Source organism: Lonchura striata, chromosome 1 (genome assembly GCF_050655825.1).
Source record: "Lonchura striata isolate lonStrDom1 chromosome 1, ASM5065582v1, whole genome shotgun sequence".
NCBI lineage: Eukaryota > Metazoa > Chordata > Aves > Passeriformes > Estrildidae > Lonchura > Lonchura striata.
Window position 1 is genome coordinate 24,386,649 of NC_140703.1, and position 27,307 is coordinate 24,413,955.

The 27,307-nt window shown below is 41.0% G+C and overlaps 1 long non-coding RNA gene across 1 annotated transcript in view; it reads right to left on the reverse strand.

Moving 5' to 3' along the window:
- The window catches only part of LOC144248658 (uncharacterized), a 176,560-nt gene continuing 149,253 nt past the window's right edge, over positions 1 to 27,307 (reverse strand). Inside the window, exon 5 of the long non-coding RNA XR_014952840.1 lies at positions 1 to 27,273. This is a non-coding gene — a long non-coding RNA (uncharacterized LOC144248658). The remainder of the gene's footprint in view (positions 27,274 to 27,307) is intronic.

The following is a 27,307-nucleotide window of genomic DNA, read 5'->3' on the forward strand; positions in this document are numbered from 1 at the left end:
TTGGGGGTGAACAAGATGGATTTATTCGATGAACCCCAAGACCTTGTGGAGAGGGCGAACAAAGGTTTTATACAGAACTCAAGAGGAGGGGAGTAGGAACAGCAACCAATGAGGGTAGGGCTGGGGAGGAGTTTAAGGAGGGACTAACATAGCACAGACTAATCAGGGGAACCAGGGGAGTGGAGTAACACAAAGTAACCAATAGGGTGTTGAGCCTCACTAAATTGACAGGGAATGGTCTGGAAGCAGGGGAGGAGGCTGAGAGGAATGACAGGGAATGTTCTGGGGAAACTGGCAGGGAAAGGGAGGATTGACAACTTGGAGAGGAGTGGGTTAGGGAAGAGCTTGGGGAGATTGACAGCTGGGGAGAGGAGGAGACTGGGGGGTTGGGGGGTGAACAGACATTGAACAAATATTAAATGAAATAAAAACACACCACCACATCTCCCCCTTTCTTTTTACAAAAGGAAGGAGAGTTCTGGCGTTTAAAAATATCAGTGCATCATATAAATAATATAAACTTCATATACAAGATACAGCAAAATCATATGGTAAAATTATAAATTACTAAATGGACATAAGTTGAAAACCATCAGAAAAATATCATTGAAGTTCACTAAAAGGAAATTAGGATTTTAAACTGCTACTTCAAATTACTTTTTACTTAAATTTTCCAATTATCCACTCATTTTATGCTTGCTGCCCCCTCTGATTATCTCCCAGTGTTGCCCTTCTCCTGTCGTTCCTATATGGCTGCCCTCTAAAGTTTCTCTGATACTGATAGCCGTCATCTCTGCTTCTGCTGGGTGGTCCTTTCCAGGCCTCCTCATTTCTTTGGAACAGGTATCCTCCCCTGCTGGAATAACCCCTGTCAGGTCTGGGCCTTCTGCCTCCTCCGTAAGTCTGGTTATAGAACTGCTTGGATCTGCCACTCCTCAGCATGTCAGAAACTTCAGTGTCATCTTCAGAGCTCTCCTCCCTCGTTCTCTGGGCCCTGCTTTCCATCTGCACATTCCCAATGCCCTTGGACTCTCTCCCTTTAGCAGGCCTCTCCTTCCGGCTGGGAGTGCCGGGTTTCAGTTCATTTTTGGGAGGTTCTGCCAGCAGTGGCTGCGTGCCAGGCCCTGCCGTCGGCCTCTCTGGGCCCTGTGTCTGTGGAGAGCGTTGCTGCTGTTGAGCCAGTTGGAGATGGGTGGCTATGTGGAGGAGCTGGAACTGGCGGTGCTGGAACGGCTGCTGCTTGGCTCAGGTTGAGGGACTGGCCTGCCCCGCTGGAGGAAGCCTGGGCCACTACCATGGTGCTGGTCCAATTATAGCTGAGTGAGATCTGCGGGCGGCCAAAATAAACCAGTCCCCTTCCTCTGCAGCGCCACGCTCACAGGTTTGGGCGCAGCACCGAGATAACCGACAAGAGACTGGATGGTGCTCGGGCCTGCGGCAGCAGCAGCAGAGGGCCGGAGGTGAGTGGACTAGGAAGGGCACCAGACTGTATAGAAAGTGCCTGCAACTTTGTCTGGCTAAATTGCTCTTACATCAGACACAAAACTACCCAAAACTTGCTGTTTTGCTGCTCTGAGTAGCAATCCAAAATAATATAAATAATATTAGATGAAATGGTTAAGTGATTGAAAACAAACAAAAATAAATATTGGAATTTAATTGAAACAACTGAAATAAAACAATAAAAATAAAATATTTGAATTTGAATAAAACAATTATAATTAAATTAATTGGAATTAAAATTGTGTAATTGTAATAAAGAAACAATTGTAACAAACAATGATAATAAAGATAAGTAATGCGTTAAAATAATTTAAATGAATAAATCTAAGAAACAATTAAATAGAATTGAAATCAGATTAACCAAGAATAATTAAAAATCAGGTGATTGAAATAGAAGGAAATAATTAACAGAATTTAAACTAAATAATTGAATTAGAATGATTAAAATCACCACTATCCAATTTAAATAGAATGATTAAATAGAATTATTGGAATTAAATAATTAAATTGGACAATTTTTTGTCTAATAACACAATCAAATAAAGTAATTGATAAACTGAAAACAATTAAGATGTAGATTTAATATAAAACTATATTATTCAAATGATTCCAACAAAAACAACTAAGTAAGATAATTTTAATAATTTATATTAAAAGATCAACTAAATATAACTAATAAATTTTAAACCTCGCAGCAATGCAGCAAGCCTGAAGTGACGCAGCAGCTACGTGACAAAAAGCGCAGCAGAATTTGTAGCTCGATCCGATTTAGGCCTTGATTAATCGCGTCGCTTGTGATGTTTGGCAGAGTTGGAGCAACAAGTGGTGACATGGATTTTCCAGTTTTCTTGTTTACTTGCAAAATGGGTATAGTATCTTGGGTATTAATAAAATGGGATGATTTTTCTTTCTATAAAATATAACTCAACAAGTAGATTATTCGAAAAATAATTAGAAGCAAAAAGAAGAATTTGTAGTTAAATAAAAAGGAACATTGGGTAGGGTACATTAAGGAATAGGCTAGGGGAATCAGACAATCACTTAATTAGTGATTGCCATGATTAACAGGGGAATCGGTAAGGGGTGGACAGGGATGCCGCCATTTTAGGGGGAAGACAAAATGGCGGATCCTCAGTCCCGGGTTTCGGCTCTATGTCCTTGGAGGAAGATCCCTTCTGATCCTTCCGCTCAGAGGACGAGCCCGAAGAAGGATAGGGGAATATCCAACCCCGCCTCCCCCAATAGGAACTGGCCTCGTGCAGGGACGGTGCAGGGCTATTGGGAGAGAGATGGGACTGGCGGGAAACCAGGGGCGGAAAAGAAGGGTCAAGGCGGGAAAATGGGTTCCAAGCGGCGTGGCCAGTGCCATCTTGGGAGGGGGTGCCGGGCACACTGCCCTTGGCCTGAGCAGTGTCTGGCAGGGCCCTTGGGGCGGCTCGGCCACAGCCATCCCCAAGGGAGGATAGGAAAAAGGTTTAGGAAAGTCCGAGGGGATGAGGGTATGGGGAGCTTCACAGAAGCAAAAGGGAAATTTACAGGAGGGGGGCCCGACTCAGCTGGATATAAAGGGCCTCTTTTAACAACCCTCCCATAATTAACATGTCGCCCTCTTAGCTGTTCCCTACTGGTGTTTTTTCTACCCCCTCCGTCCAGCCCAGCATGGGGAGGGGAGGGGAGGATAGAAAAAACAACCCTCTCAAGAAAAAGAAAAAGTGATCAAATATGGGTCCCCACAGAAGACTAGGGGAAAAGTACTACTCAGGGGTAGCCCTCCCCCAGAAAAAGAAAACCCACCCGCCTGCCAGGGACATGCCACAGACAGCCCCTGTCTGGGCGCAGACGGGGGTTAAAATGCAAAAAGAAAAGTGGCAGACCCAGCCACCCGTCGGGGCGACCCCCACCCCGTATAGCCCACCTTACCTTCTGGGCCCGGGCAGTGATAACTTCAATCTTTTCCTTGATCCGCTGGAAGAATCGTGCACAAACTGGTGATGTTCCCTCTCGGTCTGGCCCTTCCGGAGGCCTGGGTGTTCCCGCTAAACCAAGACTCGTCCCCGAAGCCTTGGTTTCGGCCACTATCGGCCTCCGGTGGTCTCACTGCCGATGATGACTGAGGAACCCCTTCTCGGTCAGCCCTTCTTCAGGCTCCCCCGAGCCACTGCCAAACCGCCCCTCTTCGCCCTTAGGTAAGTCTACCCGCCAAAAAGCTTTGCAGCCCGGCCGTGGCTGCTCCTGGGCAGGTAGAGAGCACGATGACAAGGGTGAAAGAGGGTCCCGGAGCCTCAATCTTCTCCGCTCGGCGTTCGGCTCCTCTTAGCACCGGGCAGAGCTCCCACGGCCGCAGATGTTCCTCTTCCCTCCTTCTTCTTCTGTGAGGCGGGCACCCCCACAGATTTGCCCATTTTTTCTAAAAGATGAAGGAGGGAACCATCCTCTGCTACCATTTGTCGCGGCGCGGCATGCGCCCCCCCTCGCCGCGATACCCCGAGCGGTGGCATGCTGGGCGGTGAGAGGGAAGAGAACGGGCGGCCGCTCCCCCCGGGGTGCTCTGCTGTCCCAGTCGGTGGCGCGGGAACAGAGGGAGGCGACACGGGACTTGGGGGTGAACAAGATGGATTTATTCGATGAGCCCCAAGACCTTGTGAAGAGGGCGAACAATGGTTTTATACAGAACTCAAGAGGCGGGGAGTAGGAACAGCAACCAATGAGGGTAGGGCTGGGGAGGAGTTTAAGGAGGGACTAACATAGCACAGACTAATCAGGGGAACCAGGGGAGTGGAGTAACACAAAGTAACCAATAGGGTGTTGAGCCTCACTAAATTGACAGGGAATGGTCTGGAAGCAGGGGAGGAGGCTGAGAGGAATGACAGGGAATGTTCTGGGGAAACTGGCAGGGAAAGGGAGGATTGACAACTTGGAGAGGAGTGGGTTAGGGAAGAGCTTGGGGAGATTGACAGCTGGGGAGAGGAGGAGATTGGGGGGTTGGGGGGTGAACAGACATTGAACAAATATTAAATGAAATAAAAACACACCACCGCACACTCCTATCAGTCTGAGTTGCCCTAGCACTCATTGATGCAAACTTGTAGTGGCTAGTATTTTATAGCACACATTTCTGATGCTGCTTGTTAACTGTTGTGCAGAAGGATCTGTAATGTATTTACACAGGAGGACACGCCTGAATTGCTTCAGTTGTCTCTGAACCAGATAACTAAGCTGGCCCTCATTTTCTGAGATCTTGCTGTGCTAGCCCCCAAACTCATTTCCTTAAAATGTGTCTTACTTTCGACCAAAGCACTTTGTTACTTCATGATGTAATCTGTTGTTCTTAATGTTCAGGCGATTGTTTTATAACCATAAGAACATATTCCAGTAAGCAGGTAGAACATCTGTCTTAAGTAGTAGACATCACTTGGCTTTGGTTCATGGATCATAACATCTGCAAGGAATGTAATTTACAATCAATAGATGGGCTGGGTTAACTGGCCACAGGTTTAGGAATCTTTCTCCAATTCATTTGGCTTTAAATTTTAGCTCTTCTCATTTCAAGTGTGTCTTTATTAAAGCAATCAACTATTTATGACCTGTACCACAGTGAAGAACAATAAACAGTGGCTGAGCATCACACAACAAGTCTAATAAGAAGAACGGTCTGAGCCCCCAGTGTAACACAGGGGTTGCGTAATGAAGCCTGAGTCCTCCAGGCATCTTCTCAACCTGTAGAAGAGCAGACTCTGAAGAAATATTATAGCAGCCCTCCAGTATCTGAAGGCAGCCTAGCAGAAGGACGGAGATGAACTACACAAGGACACATGGTCAAAACTCATCATAAAAAAAAATAGCAATTATTCCCCCAGGGCCAAGGGGAAATCTGAAAAAAATCCCTCAGCATTCTAGTCTCAGAAGGAACTTTGGGGTACCCATGGGAGGGATACTGAGGAACCCCACAACATGTGGAATGCTTCTAGAGAAAGTATGACCAGATCTGTGTACAAGTTCTTCAGAACACCTAGTTTATAATTTCAATCAATCCAAATAGACATGTATAAATTACTACAAAATGTTTGTTCCAGAGAAAGCAGAGTGTGCTCTGTGTTTATCAGGAACAGGCTGGAATTGTAGAATGTGTATTGCTCTGAGTAAGAATCCTGGAATGAAAAGCTGAATTCTTCTTCCTGCTTGCTTGGTTTCCTTTTGGTTTGTTTGGTTTTTTTTTTGGGTTTTTTTTTTTTTGGTTTTTTTTTTTTTTTTTTTTTTTTGGCTCAAGAAGGATATTGACATGATTTGCTGAGCCTTCCTGCATTACTGTGAAAAAAATTCCCTTGTCACAGAAAAACACACACCTTCAGTTAGGAGGCAGTAAAAGAACAAGCACACAGTTTGCAGAAATACTGCATTATAAACAGGTTGTAAAACATTTGAATCTGTAATTTTTAGAATATAATTCTGTGATTTTCAGTGAAAGAATAAAAGGAAAAATTCTTAGGATATAAGAGCAGGACCAGATAATTGGCATATTTACATTTGGGAAAGTTGTGGTCTTGTGTAGCAATTTAGTAGGTTTTCCTCAACTAACTCTCAACAGAAAAGATCAGCGCAAAGGAGATGTCTGCAGAATTTGTTCCAAACAATCAAGTCCCTTACAGAAAAGTAGAGTCCTCAGAAATTTGTCCGTTTACCACACATCATTTTCAGCTAGAATCAGTCTTCTGGTGCTTTGTAGGCTGAGATTGCAATCTTCCTGGAAAACTGTCAGGAAGCTATGGAAACAATGAAATCTTGGGAAGAAAAGATGTATCCCAGAGTGGATGGTAAAAAGACTGCAACCGCTGCACCTATTTTGGGAGCTGACTCAAAGATTTCTCCTGTTTCATGACTTGACTCTCTGCTGGGCTGTCTGGCGAAGGGCCAGCACTCCAATGACGCAAGAGCTGGTGCAGGGCCCACAGGTCAGGGCCTTTTCCTGGACACCAAAGGCAGCGTTAAGATAAAATCTGAACTGAGTTCTGGCCAACATCAGACTGCAACCATCATTTACTCATTCCTCATCTTTCACGATGTTGCAGCTGGATTTGTACATCTGAAAGCTGGGAGATAATAATGTGTGAAGCCTGAATGGAATTTTTCATATATAGGAAACAACAGGGAGGAAGCTATATGAGCAGGAGCAGCAAAAAACAGTGGAAGGACTCTCTTTGCAAAAGATAGCTTAGTGGATGGAGTTCACGTGACTGAAATAATTTCCATCTTTACAGCACGTTTTTGGAAGCAATGGAAACAACTTATCCATATCACTGCCCTTGGAAGTAAGCAAGCAGCATTTTTCTCATATTATGAATGGCAATATTGGAATAAATAATTTGAAGCCACAGAAAACAATGATAGGGCTGGGACTGGATAATCAAAACATGAAGTAACCAACCACTGTACACAGATTAAATGCACATTTTCATTAACTGGGCCATGCAAGCACTCACAAAAACTCCATGAACTGACCACCTCTGTAAAACAATAAAACAATATGATCCCCACCTTGTAGATAGGGAATTGAAATGCAAATATATTTTGTCACACAGGAAAAAGCAGGATCTGAATCAGATGTTCAAAGATCTGGCCCCATGCCTTAAGCAGAAAATAATGCTTTCAGTTCATAAAAGTGTATAGATAAAACTGTTCTTTCTCATCTTTTATGGTCTAGTTTAGTAAAGAAAATAGCAAAAGATCAGTAAGTGTGCTGTTAACTCAAAGCCAGCTTGCTGATAAGAGAACATGCTTTGATGTCTGTGGAATGTTTTTTGACTTTTTGTTAAGTTGGTGGGGGAGGGGGGGTGGAATGAAAGTGTGTTTTGTGTAGAGATGATTTCCAGACTTGAATTATTTCCCTCTGTAAACTCCTTTTGTCCTTGGATACATCTTTTTCCAAAATTACCCAGGGTTGACCCGTATGGATGGCACTGTATAAACTGCTTAAGCTTCTTTCCAAACTGCAAATTTCTGTGAAAACTTAGTAGGACAAATACATGGATCCATTATCTTCACTTCCCCGTCTGCACTGGGAAAATGTGTTTCAAAAGCATTGATTCCCCAGAATGTGTAAATAAATTTGATTAGGGCAGTTGTGCAGAGAAATGCTGTTGTGCTGTCATCTCCTCACCCCTCTGGATGCTGGATGCCTTGGCCCTGATAATTAGCATCAGCTCCCATGGGAGCAGAAATGTGCTGACTAAACTAGTGTTCCTCTTATCTGGGTTTCCTACTGTGCTGGGAGTTCTTTGCTTTAATTTCATTAACTGCCTTAAAGCCCAGCACGTGCAAAATATCATCTTTTTTCAGCAAAATCTGCATTAAGGCAAAATACACTGTTTAATAGCCTAGTTAGTGGGGTGAACAAAGAGCTGTGTGACAGTTTCTTAATGTGAGCGAATGCCAGTTCAAATCTATTTAACCACTGTAAATTGATTTGAAGGCAGCACCAGATGTGCCACTAGATTTCCATTTATTCCTTAGAAAGTCAATTAAATGCATATTGTCTGGAAATTGTCCCAGGGAAGCACATGTGATATGTGTCTCCAGGCTTTGACAAAAGACCATTTTTTGAAGCTTCAGACAGGCATAAAGGGTGCTCAGCATCTCCCATGAGACTCAGAGCATAATGGCTGGCCACAGTTTAAGTGGAATCTGCTTTGAGTAATATGACCTAGATTCAAGAAGTCTTTTGAGTAATTCTGTGAATGGAAGACTCAAATCAAAGCAGATATAAACCATAATAATCCTTTCCTACAGAACCCAGATGAAACTACTTTGCTTCAATAATCAACATCATAATTCTTCAGTTCTATTTTATTTTGCAATGTTCATTTCCTGTGGCTGTTTTCTAAGGAAACCTAACTCCCTAATACATCCACTTGGAGAGAGTTTCCTCTGCTCACAGAAAGGTACTAAAAGGTGCAAAAGTTCAAACATACTCAGCAGCAGATGAGCTCACCCTCCCCAGATCTTTGCAGCTGATTATAATAAAAACATCATCTCCAATGTGACCAGTTCTTGCCATTGAAAAGTAATAATGTCATCTCTGGTGGGATCCTGGATGACATACAGCTAGTATTAAAACACACATATTTCTCCAGATTTCTCTGCAGCCTGTAATTTCCTTTAGGGGAACGGCTATGTGATTGGGCAGAGTTTAAAGAGGGTAAAGGAATAAACACTCTGTTAATATTAAAGGGAAACAGAAAAGAGGACTGCCGTAGTAAAAGAGATTCTAGCTTGGTACTTGGGGTAAACATGTCAGGCAGCACTGATAATATGGGTTGATATCTATTCTTATTTATTATATCGGAAGTTACATGGCTTTGAATTTTAAAAGTTGATATTAGCATTATTCCTTCAAGCTAAAGATGTTATTGTCAAGTCTGATCAAATAGCCCATTGAAATATTTGCTTTATGGAGCATTCGTTCAATTGATCAGAACATTTAGATTAGCATCTGTTGTACAAGAAATTTGCCTTTCTGTGCAAGAATCCTATCTCCAAGATAGATCACAGACTTCTAAATTCTATTGGGCCTGGTGGCCTCAAGTAAGACCAGCAGTATTCCTGCAGAAAGAATAAAGCCCAAAATACTTGCTGAGTATGTGTCCTTGCTCATGATAGATGCATGATTACTTGCCTAGCATTGAATTTGTGGCAGTCTTCCTTTCTAGAGAAAAAAGAACCAAAACCATTATATTATGCATATCTGTCATGAAAGAGAATATTAAATACTATTACTTGCAGACAAAATAATTCAAAAACCTTAAGAAACATCAGATAAGAATGACAATATACCCCAGAGTTTGCTTGAGACAACCAAAGCTGCGGGAGGCTATGCCCTTTCCAGACACTTCTCTCAGCTAGATTCCATCACCAGGCAGAGCAATGTATTGTAATAAAAATGTAATATCATCCCTTTTAAGAAGATATCTCCCATCTTTTGGGAAGGCAGTAACATAAAGCTAAGAAAGGAATCTCCTCAGAAACATCCCACCCAGACTAGAGAGTCTGAATGCAAGAAACAGGGCCACTACATATTCATATTGAGTCACACTCTTTTTGTACACAGACAATGTATTTTCAAAGAAAAGGATACTGTGTTATTTTAACAGAGCAAGAGGAATTGCTAGCATTGCAGACTAATCAGCGTATTGGGAATTGTTCAGTAGGTACTGCTTTATCTTCACACAACCCAAACAGACCTTAGAATGTGTATTAGGCACTGATGGTTTCACTAACTTCATTAAAGCCTCTATAGCTCTTCCCAGCTCTTTATTATTTCTCTAAGAAGAGATCACAGAACTAAGTGGGCCTGAGATTATGAATAATTTACATTGTACTATCTATCATGACTTCTTAGGATTACTTTTGGGAAGTAAGAGGTTACAGAAAGTTTAAGGTAGGCCTACACCTGACACAGCTCAAAATTTGAGAAGATATGGGGCATTTGAAAAGAAGTTACTGCTGCCCATATCATCAGTGCTGAGAAAACACTTGGGATGCTTTAAAGACCATGCAAAAGGAGGATTAAAAGGCAAAGTCTTGGTTTGTTGAGATTCCCCTGTAGGAACTCAAACAGAACTTACAGAAATTGTAAGTCAGGTTAAACAGAACTTTTTATTCAAAACCAATACCCAGAGTCCTCTGTAAGGCCATATCCATACACAAATTACCTCTCAGAAATTGTTACACCTCAACTGAAGTAACACCACAACTTCTCTGAACTTTGGATGGCAAGAAATGGCTACCCATAATTCAGCTTCACTTCAAAACTGACACAAGTTGTTTGTTTTTTCCCCAGAGCTAATGAGTCATGTTCTATGTAAACTGTCACTGTACTTTCCAGGGCTCATCAATGTTCAGTAAGCAAATGAACATTTTCCTAGAGACAAAGCAAGGCAAGGCTGAAACAGCATTTCTGGGAAGGAAGTGTTTCTGTAGGGTTTAGAAGATGCAGGAAGAGTCAAATGAACCTGAAAATAGACATGGCTTTTCTGAAGTTAACTTAGAGACATTTTGTAGTAGCGACTTGGGATCTTAATTAGAGATATTTAATTATGTGCTGTTCCCAACAGCTGCATTTTTGAAAAGCTGCTCAATGAATACCAATTTTACTGCTCTGAGGAAAAGTGGCTGTGAGTGTTACATGTGTATTCAACATAGCACAGACAAACATTACAATTCAAATTCTAGTGGAGACAAACACTGAATTCCCTGTGAGAGCTGGTGTGACCAGACTCAGTGCATTATAGTGAGTGCCTGCAGAGGAGCAGGAACATGTGTGCCAAATGCTGTAGATACAAAACTGAAAGACAGAAATACAAAGTACAGGCAGACAGAGCTACAGACTCTTGGCTCTGCTTGTTGAATGAACACAAGAACAATCCAGTGCACCTTCAGAAGGGTTGCCCCTAAATATCCTGTTACCAACTCAATTTTTTTCAAAAAAACCCCAGAAATTCTCTTGTGAACCAAAAGAGATTAAGGGTTTGATAATTTCTTGCCAAGTAGACAGTGTTATGCTTCATACCCTTGTGTAGAAGCTCACAACAGAAACCTAAAGAAGATAAAGATGAAGTAAATGTGTAATGAAACTTGCAGTTTTCTGTGTTGCATTCTAACCTGGTTTTCACTCATCTCATGTAGAGTTACATGCCCTCAATCAAACAAAAACTTCAAAGCTTTGGCAAAGTCTAATTTGTTGCCAGCAACTTGCCCCCTGCAGCTAACAGGAGAGCATTTGACAAACTTAAAGCTTGGGTGGTTGGAAATCATCCTGCAATTTCATCTTAAATATTCATAGTTAAGCAGCTTTAGTAAAATAATTCAATAGTTCCCTAACAGTATCTACACCATTATCTATACCCAGCCACAGTGCATTTGTGCAACTCCAAAGCTGCATTTCCCAGAAGATGTTGACTTCAGTTTTGAATTTTTGGGTATAAAGAGTGGGAGTAGGCTTTTTTCAAGTCACAAGAGACCATTCGAAAGAATTATTTTAAAAACAAGCTTTTCATTAAAGCATCCTGACTTGGAAAAATTCTTGTCACATACTCTTAAAAAATAAACTACAAGCTTAGACAAGTAGGACTCACATAAGCAGGGATATAGAAATACTACCAAGGCAATAGTCAAAGAAAAACTTTTATGTTTTTTGTATGTCATTTTTATGCAGATTTTGAGCTACTGTGAGGTGGGTGAGTGTGAGGAACAGCAAAGTCCAGCTGTTCTCTAACACTGGGGAACAGCTGGAAGCCAAGCATAACAAAGACAATAGGGCAGAAGCTGTGTCAACCCCATGCTGCCAAAGTAAACCAAACAGGGCCAGCCAGGCGTGGCAGCCAGAGATAGCCTAGAGCCCAGATCATACGTGGGGGTGAGCTAGACCTAAGGAACGTGAAATAAGGCAAAAGCTGAAATAATGCGAGATTTAGAGCAATTCATTGTATCTTATGAATTAAATAATTCCTAGATAGAAAGGAAGAACCAGACACCTCCTGTGATTATCCACTATGAACTGCAGTGCAGAATCTGCAGCTCATCCCCTTACCAGCATCCTTTCTACCTGCCTGAATGGGTCAGATTTGCCTAGGGTAAGATGAAATATATTTTAAGACAAAGACCCTGTTTTCCTTAGTGCTTTTCAAAGCTGATGCAGTTTCTGTGTTTCCCATCTTGGAAAGCAACATCAAAAAAAGAATAAACTGCAGGCTGGTGACATCTGCAAACTGCAGTAGAACACAGCTTGTTTATCTGTCAGCCTGTCAGACTCACCTATGATTTAACTTCTGTGTTTTCTGTGTCCATGAGAAATGTTACAGGATCTCCCAGGTCAAAGGTATCTTGGAAGGAAGAAAACAGGCACAACAGCAGCTTTGTGAGTATGTTGATCATTAGAGATTTTTGCCAGTGATAAAAAATATGCTTAAATTTTACTTCACTGAAAAATATTCAGTAAGGATAGCAGGTATTCCTCTTGAGAAAAAGGTAGCAAACAAACTTCCATTGACTTTAACTGTTGGTTGAAGAAAGGAGAAAAAAAAGGTAGAGCAACTTTTGAGACCATAGCTGGGTTCGTGCTGTCCTCTACTGGTGAAGAACACAAGTTACGGTACGTGTAAGCAGTACTCAAATAGTATGAGATCTTTTAACAATCCTTCGAAGAAACGAAATTGAATACGAAAAGAAACGAAAGTGTAATAGCTGTCCAAACTAATCTATTATCAGTATTAAAATAAAATACTTGTGTGCATGTGTCTAAAAGCACAGTCCTCTGACTGCAGTTGCTTCAAGTAAATCCATCAGTTCAATGTAAACTTTCTGCCATTACTGTGTATGCAGGAAATGCTTCCCAATTCTTTCAATTCTCCATCTTCTTTTTCTTCTTCTTATATTTCTTTTTAAAAATCCAGCTACAAAATACAAGTAAAACAGGAAAAATGCAGTATATGCCTATACAAACAAACATCCCTTTCTCTTTCAGCTTCTGTCGGAAGAGACAACCTGATGGACAGCATGTATTCAAGCAGAGATTCTTGCAAATATATTCTAGAAAGGCTGACAGTGGCTTTTCATAGGCATGGGTTGTGTTTGGGTGGTTCTGTCCATCACTCTGCTCACATACCCAAGTGAACAGTGGAGTTCCAATTCCAGTGATGTTTGCTGAGCCCAGTACAGCCACCCAGCTCAGTGCCAGCAGAGCAACGTAACATCAGTACAACATCTTCATGCAGAACGACAAATGAGTCTCCAAAAGACATTAGGAAATGTCCTGCAGAGCCTTGTTTAACTGCAAGAGTAAACAATTGATGAGGAGAAGAACATGGCACACAGGCAGCATTCATCATAACAGATTGCTCATTGTTTTATCTAGAGTGAGATCCAGAAAGTTTAAACATCTGCCTCTCTCCTGCAAAGCTTGGGTCACAAAGTCTCCTATGGGTCTCTGCACAGACCTGAAAATTCATAGCTAGAGAGGCTCAAGCACAGTCTGATTTCTGAATCTGTATAATGATTTTAATTCTTTTTTGACTTGCACACTTGGTGTGTGGCTGGGATACAAGTTTAGTTCTTCATTCTACCTTCCTCTATGGCAGCCCCATTTCCTCCCATCCTCAGTAAGGATTCACAGGGATTAAGAGCGGATTTACAGCCTCTTCTGTGGTAACCATGGCAGTATACCAGGGCTGAAGAGAAATTCTGAGAGTTCAAAAAAGAGTTGCCCCTGGTGTGATGCAGTATAAGATTAATCAAATTTTTCCTTTACTTATCTGGAGGCTCCTGTGCTATACCAACGCCCAGGAACACCTGGAAACAGCTGTAAACCACCACTAGAAAGGGGTAATTTTGCCTCAGGGCAATCCAGAGGGAGCATGAGATGACATAACCTGCCTTCACAGATCCTTGAGCTGTTCTTGCACTAAACAAAGAACACTCTTAGAGTTACACCCTAAGGACAGAAATGGAACAGGATGAAAAGGACAGGATGAAGAGGTCATCTTTGTTGTGTTTGCTTTCTGAGGAAAGAAACCCCATCCATCAGAGGTTATCAGAGAAGGGATTTTATTTTTAGAATGCTCTTGTTCCCAAGAAACTCAAGAGATTTTTTATATTTGACTTGAAGGGGAACAAAATACTGCTCTTGGGGAATGAAGTCTTGCATTACCAAATAAGAAATATGTTTAGGAAAACCTTTGGAAAAATCCAGGCAATTGCTGTTGAAGAAATTTATCTATAGAGAGAAGTCTTCATGTCAATTCTGGAACATTATTTTGTCATGCTGTTACTTTTATAAGGTACTGGCTTACAGTATCTTCCAGAACCTATTAAAATTAATGGGGATCACACTTTTTTAATTAGCACTGGATTAGAAGAGTGAGAATTTTACAGAGGAAAAGAGAGAATATGATTTAATAAATTTAGTTAATCTTTTTTTGCAGTAACTGAAAATATCTTCCAACACATACAAATGTAATTAAAGACAAAGATAAAAATCCCATCCAACAAAGTTCTATACAGCTTAGATCTGGTAAAGTATTTGCACAATTACTGGAGACAGTGTATTTGTCCTTGTACAGCATTTCTGATATTGAAGAAGCCTTCATGTATTTTTCCTTTTGCTATTAAGCTGTAAATAATGATTTTCTGTTAGCCCTGGTTTGTAAAAGTATCAACAAACTACACTAAAACTAAAACTAATTTCTTCAAACAAAACCAGCTAAAACTGACAGTTAAGTATCTTTAAAAATGGTTTTCAAGCAACAACTGAGAAAAAAGGAATATATCACTGGAAGACAGTTTTCCTGTATTGGCATTTTTGCTGTTCTGTAAGTCAAATTTCACAGGTTTTCCATCTAGTAGTGGAAAGATGATTAGTCTGCAGGTGATTAATTCTGTGGAGGAGAGGACTGGTTCCAATTGAGGTTACAGTTATGGCTGATTCTCTGGAGTGTCAGGGATGGCTGTATGGCTACAGTGGGGGTTCAGGTTCAGGAGAGGAAGAGCTGGACAAATACATTTAATACATTTACTGCAGGATCTTGTCAGTAGGGTATGTCTAGGATGAGGGCTGGTGCTGGTAAGGATTTACAGCTTCTGGCTAGTTGCAATTGGAACAGTAGACCAACAGTTTCAGGACTAGATCAAGAGATCTAGTCCTGAATAATGTGTAATTCATCCTCTGACAGAAAACAGTGACTGGGCTAAGGATGCAAGACCGTTCACTGTCATGAATGCTCTTAGGTGGTTTAGGATCACAGGTCGAGTAAAAGATGGCTAAGGTCTTGGTTTTATGTTATGCTTCAAAAGCTAAGGAAAACCAGCAAACTTTGATATGAGAGAAGCCACTCATTGTGGTATGAACTCAATAGAACTTATTGGTATTGTATTTAAAAAAACATCCTGATCTTGAATTTTATGGTCTAGGAAAGGGGAGGCTACAAGAGCAATTTAATAGGTGGACCTACAAAGTTCTGCAGGAATAATGTATGAGCTACTATTTGTAGTGAGCTGTGTGGTTCTTTCAGAACTTAGTTTTTAGGGTGTCTGGGTTGGTGGGGTTTTATTTTGTTTATTGGCTAACATTATGCTCAAGGTAAAGAAAGATGAATGTAGAAAATGTTAGTGTGGTTTCGTGCAGGACATTGAGACCTAGAACAAGGAGATTGAAATTTAGACAAATTTAAAACTGCAGTTCAGGAAAGTGGGGGCAGCAGAGGTCAGCTTATTCCTGGAGCCCTTCAGTTCTCCAGTGCAGGATGAAAGCCATGGTTAGGAAGGGTGTGTGCTTTCTGCATGGATGAGTAAGGCTTCTGCTGAGAGGGGAGCAATGGTTGGTGCTGTGTTTTATATAAACAAAGCCTGAGAAACATGTTCTATGCCTGGGTTCTGTGAGACCAATAATTCCCATTTCACTGTTAATCTAAGTCGTGAAGAGCAGGAAAGTAATCTGTGAAAGAAGTTGGGGCATGGATAAAACTCTCGACAAGACTTTAAATTGGGATTTGCTTTAGGTCTCTAAGTTGCTCCATGTTCAAGGTATGTTTTGATAAAGCTGAGGTAAAGTTTGACATCAAGAACAGTTAATTAATATTCATTTCAGTATGGCTGGAAAGGAGGATCTGGAGAAATGTGATGTTGCCAGTTCTGTTGGGATAGAATAGGGGTTGGATTTTGGGATGGACACTGGATTTATGCCTTCTGGTTATTTTTGGAGAGGGGAAGGTGTTAACAGGGGTCTGAGGAAGGCTAAGATGATTCCTTTCTAGATTATTTTGAGACTGGATAGAATTATTTGCTGTAAAGAAAACCAAGCAAGCAAGAAATCATGGTTTTGAGCTGTCTGTGAGACTGGTAAATAGCATTGCAATTGTTTCATCCCATTAACGCATGTTTTATTTGAAAATTTAAAGATTCTTTCCTTTTTATTTTATTTGAAATGTATATATATGTTAAAATGTCAAAAAAGTTTTTAAGCAAAACAGTATATTAAATACTGACGGGTGGGACAAAACATGTGCTTTTATTAATGGTCATTTTTAAATTCGTGTGCCAGGTTTTCCAAAATAGATATTTTCCCCAACTTTTCCATTTGGCTAAATAGCCTAAAATCCTCTTTCATAGAGCTAAATTCCTTTGCCATACCTGATTTAACTTCATGCATGGAGACAGATACAGTCAGAAAAAATTAAAGAGAAAAATGTAAACATTGATGGTATTAGTGACAAAGTAAACAGTTTAGGTGTTTAATGTATCACTATGACACAGCACAGGGCAGCACAAGAAGTGTATTAATGGTATTGTCTGCCTAAGCTTCCACTGTTCACCTCTGTTGTTTTCCTTGTTTTGGAGATGAATGCAAAGTTTCAACATTCAGAATAGTCCTCCTGGCAAGCATTATGAATATTAAATATTTATGTTTGAAATCTGTTCAGATCCAACCTTGGAATAATTTTGAGTTTGTTTATGACCAATTAATATGCTATATAAATTTCAGATTCTGCCATCTGAGTAAGATGAATGCAAAGAATGAAGGACAATATCCTGTACTTCTAATTTGATTTTCCCATCAGTGTTTGTTTGAACTCTATCTGTAGGTCAGGACAGTGGATATCTGTGCAAATATTTTCTGCTTACTCCAGCCAGAACTGTGTGTATAATTCCAGTTAAAATTTCAGCAATAGTTTATAGTCAGTTAAGATGACTTTTTCCACATAGAAAATAACACTTTCAGATTGAGAACTTTATTAATGAGATATATGTGTTGCTTGCCTGTGGCAGAACTTTGTATTTATGCAGTCCAGACCTCCCTCTAGCTCCAGATCTTGACTGGAGTTTGAAGAATCTTAAAATCTTCAGAAAATGAAATTTTATTGAACATCAGAGATTTGCTGTGCACACAGAGAAAACAGAAGATAAATAATTGGCAGAAGAATGTAGTGAGTCAACCTGCAGAACGATGGTAAAACATGTGGAAGAAGACAGCAGCAGGTAGAGGACGCAGTTCCCCTTTGGGTCAGCTGGATGTGTTTCTCCATCACGTTTAAGTTTTGTCTCTCATTCCAAGTATGATCAGCCTTACTTATGAGTGACAGGGAGGCAGGAAGAGGGGGAAAAGGCATTTCTGTGATTTTCAGCTTGGAAAAACAAAGTGGGAATGTCTTCCAGATAAATCTGGACACTTTGGGTTTTCTTGAAAGATCTAAACATTGTTATTTCCTCTGATTTTGTATGCAGTATCTGAAAGAGAGTGACTTGCAAGTGTTCCCATGGTCTTTGCATACACAAAGAGAAATGAGACATTTTCAATGGCATTTATTTTAGATTGATGGAAGGAACAAGGAGCCAGGCAGCTTCCAAGAGGCTGTTACCATAGTGGGATCCTGAACAGAGTTTGAGAACAGTCTGGCTGCTCCCTCTGAGCACAGACACAGCTACTGGGAAATGGAAAGGTGTCTGCTATCAGCAGTAGACAGACATAGCAAGCTCATGAAGCAAAATTCATATATTAACAGGGAAATGTCCTCAAAACAGGAAAAGATGGAGTCAGGATTTTGGGTTTGATCACAGAGTGGCCCACTGGAGAGACAGGCCTGCTTGCAAAAGTTGGATGAGTAGTCAGATTGCAGCTTTGAACACTCAAAAGATACTCAGAAATGGGCAGTGGATTCAGATACAGCATCAAGTGGGTTTATGTTTTTCTACCAGTACTGTGTGCAGAATAAATGTGAAATAAATTCAGATCACCCCCATTACAGAGGAGAAAATAAATTAGTTTCCCCCACTGTGCATCTCATATCAAGATCACTTTGAGAACTGATAACTTCAAACCTGAGAATGCAGCTGTTTGTAAACAGTTTCAGGCCCAGTTTGCCCAGTCTGTATTTCACATCATCTCAGTTTTTCACACAACATATACGTTCATACTACTTTAGGTAAATACTCCATCCAATCCCCTCCTGAAATTTTGTAACTCTTTTGGTTCCCTCATAAATTACACAGAAAATAACAGAAATTAAAAAAAAAAAAATCTGTTGTAAGTATTTGGCTATTGAAACACAGAGCAACCGGAAGATTTACACAATCCTCCAGATGTTGTCTTGGTATGAAGATCATGGTAGTTTTATCCATGACAGAGTAGAATACAAAGAAATTGTGTCATGTGTAAGAGAAACCCAAAAGCATTTAAACTGGTCATTGCCCAGCTTACTTCTTCTCCCATTATAGAGAAGGCTTTTCGTGGCTAAAATAGTATCTCCAAATAATCCAGATTCTTTCAGAGCATTTCTGCATCAGTTTACTGGTCCTCTTGTGCTGATTCCACTCCTCCCATGTTGAGGGTTGGGACTGGATGATCTTTAAGGTCCCTTCCAACACATAACATTCTATTATTCTGGGATTCCATGTTTCTGAACTGTGGAGCTTTCCACAGTCATGGTTTCCTTTAGGATGGAAACTGAAGAGTGATGGAGTGGACAGGAAAAAGGAAACAATACCCCTCAGAAGGAAGGACAGGAAATCTGAAGTTGGTTTTGGAAGAGAAAATATAAAAAATCTGAGAATCTAAACATTATATTTTGACAGTATCAAATGAAAATTATCTTGACTGCAGACTCAGAGATCTTTGGCTCTGTCTACATTCTTAAACTTCTACATATATTTGAAGTCTAAAAAGAATGAATCCTGCAAGACTGAGTTTTCAAATTGCAAGTGGGAGCCTTGAAGCTGTCCAGATTCTGAAAAAGAATTGCTCGAGACCTTACTTGCTGCACCTTTAACATTGTCATCCCCAGAGCTATTCAGATAGTGTTCCAAAGCTGTGACTCAGAAAATGAGGCCTCCAGGGAGTTTTTCTCACTTAGTAAAAGCAGCCAAAATCCAGGTTTAACACCAGAGCAGGCTTCTATTATAAGAGTGTTAGTGTAATGATGGATCCCTCTGAGACACTCTAGGATGACATCTGTGATGATAAGAGCTCTCCCCAGTCAGTTTTCCTCTGTCTCTGTTCAGTGACCCTCAGAAAAACAACATGAAATCTGACAAACACATTCCAGGAACATTACTTATGGTACATTTTAGTGACTTCAGCTACAAATATTTCCTCCTGTTTTTCTCATTGTTGTAATCATTGCATGACAAAATAGCTCTCAGTATTCACTATCACAATTGATTTAACCTATCTGTTTTATACAAGCCAACCTATCTGCTTCTAATTTCATTTTGCTTTCAAAACAAGTTTATATAATAGGCTAAGATGGTTTTTTGTAATTTCTAACAACTCCAGACAACCAATCTAGACTTCTATGTGTGGGAATCCAGAGCTTCCCTCTGGCTGCCCGGAAGGTCTGGGACCCTGGCAGGGGGTCAGGAACCCCCCTATACAGAGCCCCCAGAGACACTGTCTCTGATCTCTGTCCATAGAAAAGAGTTTTCAATCTTACAGGATGAATTACCAGCTCTGAGTGTTTGATATAAGTAATAATTAAGTGTGGCATGGGTGCAAAAGTAAAATTTTAGGATTCTAGATTAGGGGTCAAAGGGGACAAGATGGAGGAAATGGGGTGTGTCTTATCCTTTTTCTTCTTCTTCATGCCCTCCATGTTTCACTGTAGTGTTGGCATTTTTCTATTGGCTTAGGCTGGGGACACACTGTTCAACGTAGGTGACAGATATTGGCACATTATTGTAAATATAGCACAGGTAGTTTCTGGTATATAATGTTTGTAACATCCCACTGAGGGCAGAGCCCCACACGCTGCCCTGCAGGACAGAGCTTCGGCAGGGCAGCAGAACATGTTAGAGATAAGCAAGAATAAACATCCTTGAAAACAGCACAGACAAATTATTGCTTCTTCTTTGGCAACGGGGCAGAAAGACAGACTTTCTACAATCTCGGATTCATCAATACCACAGATTCTGACACTATGGATCTCAATCACTTGTAGCTATAATAAGATAAAATCTCTGAAGGAACTTTTGTCATGAGAGCATTGTGGCAGGCCAAACTGCATAGATGGAGGGGCTTCAGAGCAATACTTGGCAGAAAAAAAATCAGTGTATTGGAGACTTACAACTGTTCAGTTCAGTATAATAGGACTGAGTCCAAAAGAAAAAGGGGGTGCATTAATGATTTCGGAATTGGAAGGGGGGGGTCTGATTTCAGCTCATTTAATTTGTCAGGATTTCTGATTCTTTAATGTCAAGCTTTGCAGAATGGAAGATATAGCTTTTAAATGCATTTAAACACATTAAAATGCAGTGGAATGGAAGCGCATTTTCTGAAGGGTACAATTTCTGCCAAAAACAGAGAGAAGAAGCCATGTCATTTTTACCAGATGATAGCTTTCTAAAGCTACCAAATTATCTTTGCAGCTACAAAAGTAACTCTATTCTCTTTCCTTCAGGGATTTGAAATATTAAGAGCCAGTTTAGTTGTCTTTTATTCCCCTGATTCTGTCTTTTCTAGCTTTTGTACTTTCCTTATTACTCTGCATGTCTCTGAGCACACTTTTTTCTGTACCATTTTCCCAGCTACTGAATGCAAAACTTTGTAAGAAATCTCTAAAACTTTCATCCTGGGTAAACTAAATTACAGATTTAAGAGCAAAACAAAACCATATCTCAAGAGTTCTTTATCTTTACAATCTTCAGAAGCATTTCAGGACAGTGTCCAAAATTCATAATGCAATAAAGATACTGTCTTCTGGCATTGGTGCAGTTGAGACTAATCCTCTTCAATGTTTTGACTCAATGATAAATATTTCTAATGGCTATCTTTATTGAAAACTTGGGGCTCCTTCTATCTGGACATGGATTCCTATCAGACAGTTTAAAGCCTTGGATTAACCTTCAAGCAATCAAAGCATTAACTCTTTTTGATTGTGAAGAGCTAACTTCCCCAGACATGAGTAGGTATATGGCTCTTGGCTGGTTCTTAGATATATTTTACATTTGTAAAATGTAAAATATATCTAAGAACGGGAAGAGAGAAAAGTTTGAGCAAGGTTCACAATCAGTAAGAAGCTGCAGTGATCGTAACTCCAGGAAAGCCTTGCTCCCCATTCATATACTGCCTTTGGCCTGGCCAGACTGAAGCTGTTTGCATGTTCTTGTTTTGGTCTGAAACAAAAAGACATGAAGAGACCAACTGTGGAGAGTAAGAGCTTGTAGGAAATTGCATGTTTTAATTTACTGTACCAGTATTCTGCAATTCAAAATGTTGATCGTTTATGTGCGTACATTTTCAGACGTAAATTAAATACATCAGTTGTGCCTGGAACTAGCTGACACAACTGAGACGTACCATTTATTTTCCTTAAATAAACCAAGCTTATTTTCCTAATTTTTTCTTTAAGTTTTTATATGGTCCTATATTGTATATTGTAAAAAAATGACATGATAAATGGATGCCTCTCCAGGGTGTTCCACTGCAAAGAATGCATCTGCCATTTGGTAATGAAAGAAGAAACAGCTTTTTGTTTCTTCACAAGCCAGATGCAAAAACATTGGATATTGAAACTGCAAATAGAGTAGGGACAAATGGTAGATATTTAGAGGTTGTGCTTTTCTCCTTTGAGGGAAGATTTTTTATTAAATTCTGAAATTTAAACTAAACATAAAAGTCTTTGAAGTACAGACACTGAGGCTGTCATTAAGTGAATCTCATTAGAGTTAAGGAGAGATTCCCTGCAATGCAAGCCCTTGGAATAACATTTTACCACTTCAGTCTGAAGCACAGACCTGTTTACATAAGTGAGTTGATCAGAAATAGTTTCTGGCCAAACAAATGTTCAAGATTAATGGTGAACACATGTTGTATTTTGTTATCTAAAACAACACCCAAATTCTCAACTGAAATCTAGGTTATGTGATGACATGGAGTGTTGGTTAAGGGTATTTCCTGCTTTTGGAGTGTTAATTCTGTGCATTTTGATTGCCTTTTGGAGAATGCAGTTGGGCTCTTTGTAGAAGAATTTCACTCAATTACTATGGAAGGGATGAATTTTCTTTCCTGCTGTAGGGTAAAGAAGTGTAGGCCTGAGAGGTGCCTCAATTATGTATGTAGAGATCACAGAATTATTTTATCCACAAGGACAACAATGAGATTACTAGCAAAAGCAGCTCCTCCCTCAATTCAAGCTATTCTATAGTGTTAGGATACCAGCGGAGCTTATGGCACAGCAAGAGGTTTGGTATTACCCTGGTTCACCAGAAATCACAGTTACGTGCTGCTGGTTCTAGGTGGTTGACTCCATTCTGCTGAATTGGTCTACAGCCTGGAGGCCTTATTAGAGCTCCCAGTGTTACTGAATAATTAAATAGAACTGATGTAGAAACAGTCCATGATGTACAACAGACCAGGCATGTTTACCTTTGTATTAAAGAGAAACTCAAGCCATTAAATCAATGAAGCTAAAGGAAGTTGAAACTAGCCATTAATATGGAACTGGACATCAGATGGATATCCTGGTAGACAACAAGTTGAACATATAGAGATGTGCTTTTGCAGAAAAGGTGGCTGTTGCTGCTGTGTAAGGGAAGGGCATGGCCAGTAACTTAAAGAAGGTGGTTCCTCACTCAGCCTGGTGAGGCCACCTGGAGTGCTGGGCCCAGTGCTGGGCTCCTCACTACAAGAGGGATGTGAGCATGTGAGCATACCTCAGCCAGTCCAGGGAAGCACCACAAAAATCACAAATGGATTGGAGCATCTGACATAGTAGGAAAGGCTGAGGGCTGGGATTGTTTGACTTTGGTAAGAGTAGGTAGGAGTAGAGGGAATTCTTAATAGCATGGATGGAGACCTGATAGAGTGGGTGTAAAGAAAATAGAGCCAGACTCTTCTCAGTGGTATCCAGTGGAAGGACAAGAGGCAATGAGCACAAACTGAAATGCAAGAAATTTTGTTTGAACACCAGAAAGCTATTTTTTTTTAACTGAAGGATGATTCAGGATTTTCATAGGTTGCCCTGTGAGGTTGTGAGTCTCTGTCCTTGAAGATATTCAAACCCAGTTGAGTATTGTCCTGAGCAACCTGTTGCAGTTGAGTGCCGCGCTCCCGCCCAAATCCCTTTTCTCTCAGCCCCGGCTAGCTCTTGTGGGGCGAGGGCGGGCAATGGAGGCACCCTCCGCCACTCCCAGCTGGGGTTTGGAGAGTGCCTTTGTGGGTTCTGGGCAGCGCTAGCAAGCCTCGCGGTGGTAAATGAAGAGCGGATCCTGCTGGAGGCTAAGTCCGAGTTTATTGTAGCCCAACGGGGCCAAATATCCTAGAATGGTGCCAGCCAACAGGAACAAGCACAAGGTGCTTGCACTGGCTTATAAACTGTAAGGGAGGGGTATCCAACGACCAATGGGGATAGGGATAGGGGGTGGCTCCGGGATGGGGGCATATGGTGGAGTCCAATGGGGGAAAGATATGGGGGGAGCCCCAGGTCCTCGCCCAATCACCCGGTGCCCTGAGTAGAAGCTTCTGGATGGATGGGAAGGGGCACTGAGTGATAGACAAGGCACCCGGGGGGGGTAAAATGCCTCTTTCAGGGTGATGGATAGATACTGGGAAGGCGGGAAGGGAGGACAAGGCGGGAAAACTGGGGATAAACCAAGTTGTACACGGGGGTACAAAGGAATAAACCAATACATAATACAGGGATAATAAAACATACAAATAACGCAACTCCACAGTTGAGCCTGCTTTGACCAGGGGGGTTAGATTACATAAACTCTAGAGATTTCTTTTCATCCTAACCATTCTGTAATTCTGCAATTACAGACTTAGCCATGCAAGTGAGTGTGATACACTGGGGATTCATTGTCCATGTCTCAGCTGCACTCAATATTGACAGCTGAGCATTCCAACTCCTATACGAGTGATTATCACCTACAAATTTACTCCTCAGTGTGTCTCTGGCAGATGCTTTCTACCTTACAGTTCTGTGTCCTATCTGTCAGAAGGAGAATCATGAAAATGGAAAAGCAAGAGATAGAAGAGTGTTGGAACTCAAAATGTCTCTCAGACATTTTTAGAGGTTCCAGGACTTGGTCAGGAGCATTTTAGACCCTGGCAGGCAGCTGGAAACAGCTGTGATTTTGAGTTTGAGCCATGGAATGAGTTACCAACTTTGAAGGTGGAACAAGCAGTCACAAAGGGTTAGATAGTATAGTAAAAGTAGTTACAAAACAGAGGGAAAAATTTTTTAGTATTGTACGGGGGGGGGTTTTAGCACCTGTACAGGGGGGGTTTTATTTTGCACATGGTTCTAAGTTCCAAGAAGTTCTAAGATGGAGGAAAGCGGGCTGATCCTGTTCTTCCTCCTTCTTCTTCCTTGCCTCCATGTTCTTGGTGATGTTGGCACTCACAGATTGGTTTAGAGCAGAAAAGCACTTTGTAATATAGGTAGTAGGTATTGGGGGAAAAGTATAAACATGTAATACGTAATGTATCATATAAAAGATAGCAGCAGCCCTGGGCTGGCGGAGAGAAGAAGAAGACAGCAGACAGAGAGGATGTCCGGGTGTGTGTGTCTCTCTGCATGGGCTGCTGACCAAACAGCCGCAGACCGAGAAGACAATCTTTTAGATAACTAATAAGAAACTGCCTTGAGACCGAACAACAAGAGACTGCGGAGTTTTTCTTTGGAAGCACGGGTTGGAGGAGAGACTTTACCAGCACACAAGACCCCAGACCAAACCCGGGGTTCCCACAGAAGAGGTTCTAGGATATGTACCCACATAACACAGACTGCAGCAGATTGTCCTACCTGGCATAAGAATGACCAAATACATCATTGTTGCTGGATCTATGGACCAAAGTCACATTTTCAATTCAGCACGTCAAAAACTCTGCCTGCACTGGTTCTGTCCATGACTGCATTACCTATTTCAGGTTACAGAGCTGCCAGTATTAGTGTTGCCTTTCTATTATGTATTGTTTCCCTACAATGAAAACTGAAGAAATACTAGCCTTTGGCCCACACCAGCAACTTCAAACAACTTTGTCACGCACCAGTTGGTGGCCATCTCCCTTTTTTAGAGGGTAAACCAAAGTCAAAATATAATCCATGGCCTCCAACTCATGGCTATGGGAGTTTCGAGGAGTGACAGCTGAATGTCACTCCCACAGGTTGCAGCTCTGTGCAAAAAAGCCAACAGTGGGAATTGGGATGACAAAGGCTAAACCTGCTTTTGTCAGAGCAGCATAGGAAATGTATGGTACAGTGGAAAAAGAACCCAGGGGTGCTTGTTGCTGTATCTGATCTCCACTTTACATTTTGTTCAACAATATGTCCATCCCTTGCCAACTAAGTTCTAAATTATTCATTTTGTTGCTGGATAGTCATATTTTGTGGGTAGCCACTAGTCAGTTTGAGTTATTCACTTCTACAAAATACTTCCTCTAGAAGGCACTGTAAACAGAATTAATTTTTAAATAGTTTGAGTTTTTTGAAAGCCATGAGCAATGGTTATTAATATTGGCACAGAACAAGTCACATACTGATGATTCAAGGGATAGAAACTGGAACATTTTGGACAGAACTGATGTTTTTATATTCACTTGCCTTATATCCAGACACTCTGGTGGTATAAGTGTTAATTATACCCAAGACAGCAAAGTGAGGAAGTCAGGTACTAATACGTGTGGTAAAATAAATCTTTAGATGAAGCAAACCTTGTATATTCAAATTTCTCAGTTACAACATGCAATTTTGTCATGCATCTCTTCTGCATGACAGAGGAGGAGGAAGGAGTTTGTCTCATTGAAGGCAGTGGAAAGTGTGCTTGATATAGCATGCACAAATATGGACATGAAGTTGTGAGGCTGCACTGCTCACTGCCCTTACAGATGCAAAGAAGCATGCACTCAGATTCCCGAACAACCTACAGTGATGTTTTCACTTGAAATTTTTTTGCATTGAAGCTCATTCTTGTGATAAAAAATGGTCACTCCCCAGCCAGTTAGCTAAACAAGCCAAGAAAACTGGCCACTTGGTGATTGCAGCCTAGCTACTGTGAGCACAACTGCGCATTGTTTTGCTTCCCTAAAAAAAAAAATTAAAAAAATCTCCAAGGCTTGCCACTGTTTGGAAAGAATCTATAATTTTTTTGCACATATCTAGACTGGTTTACTGCTTTTCAGTGTGACTTCTTGTTATGGTATCAGCCAGCTGGTAACAGCCAGTATGTACTTTTTGACTGCTGCTGACCAAGGCAGACTCTGAGAAATCTTCAAAAGCCAAAGAATTTGCCTGTAACTGAGTCAGTTTAAGCAGCCTACCATGAATTTGTAGCATGCCATACAATAAATTTTTGAGTCACCATCTGAAAACAGACTTGATGAATAAGTACTTGACAAGAAAATGAATCTGAAATTTCCAGCTGGTCTTATGCCAGGATTCTGCCATGGTCCCTTTGTCTCCAAAGTCAAGACACTTGAAGTGATCTCAATATAAATGACTATTATATATATCCTAATGTCGCGTTCAATAAGGGGCTGCACAGGGGCTTTGACAATGCCACCTTCTGTGGAGACACACAGAATCTGATGCAACAAGACACACAAACACACACACACAGAGACACACACACACACACACACACACACACACACACACACACACACACACACACATTGCCAGGGACTGTATAGAAATGAGGAGCTGCTTGGGTGTCCGGAGCCATGAGGGTAATACCCACCTCTCTCTTGTTGCAGTCTGACCAAGGACAACATGGCTAAAACACTCGCAGATCCTAAGGGAAAGAGAAATTATTGGTGTTTAATTCA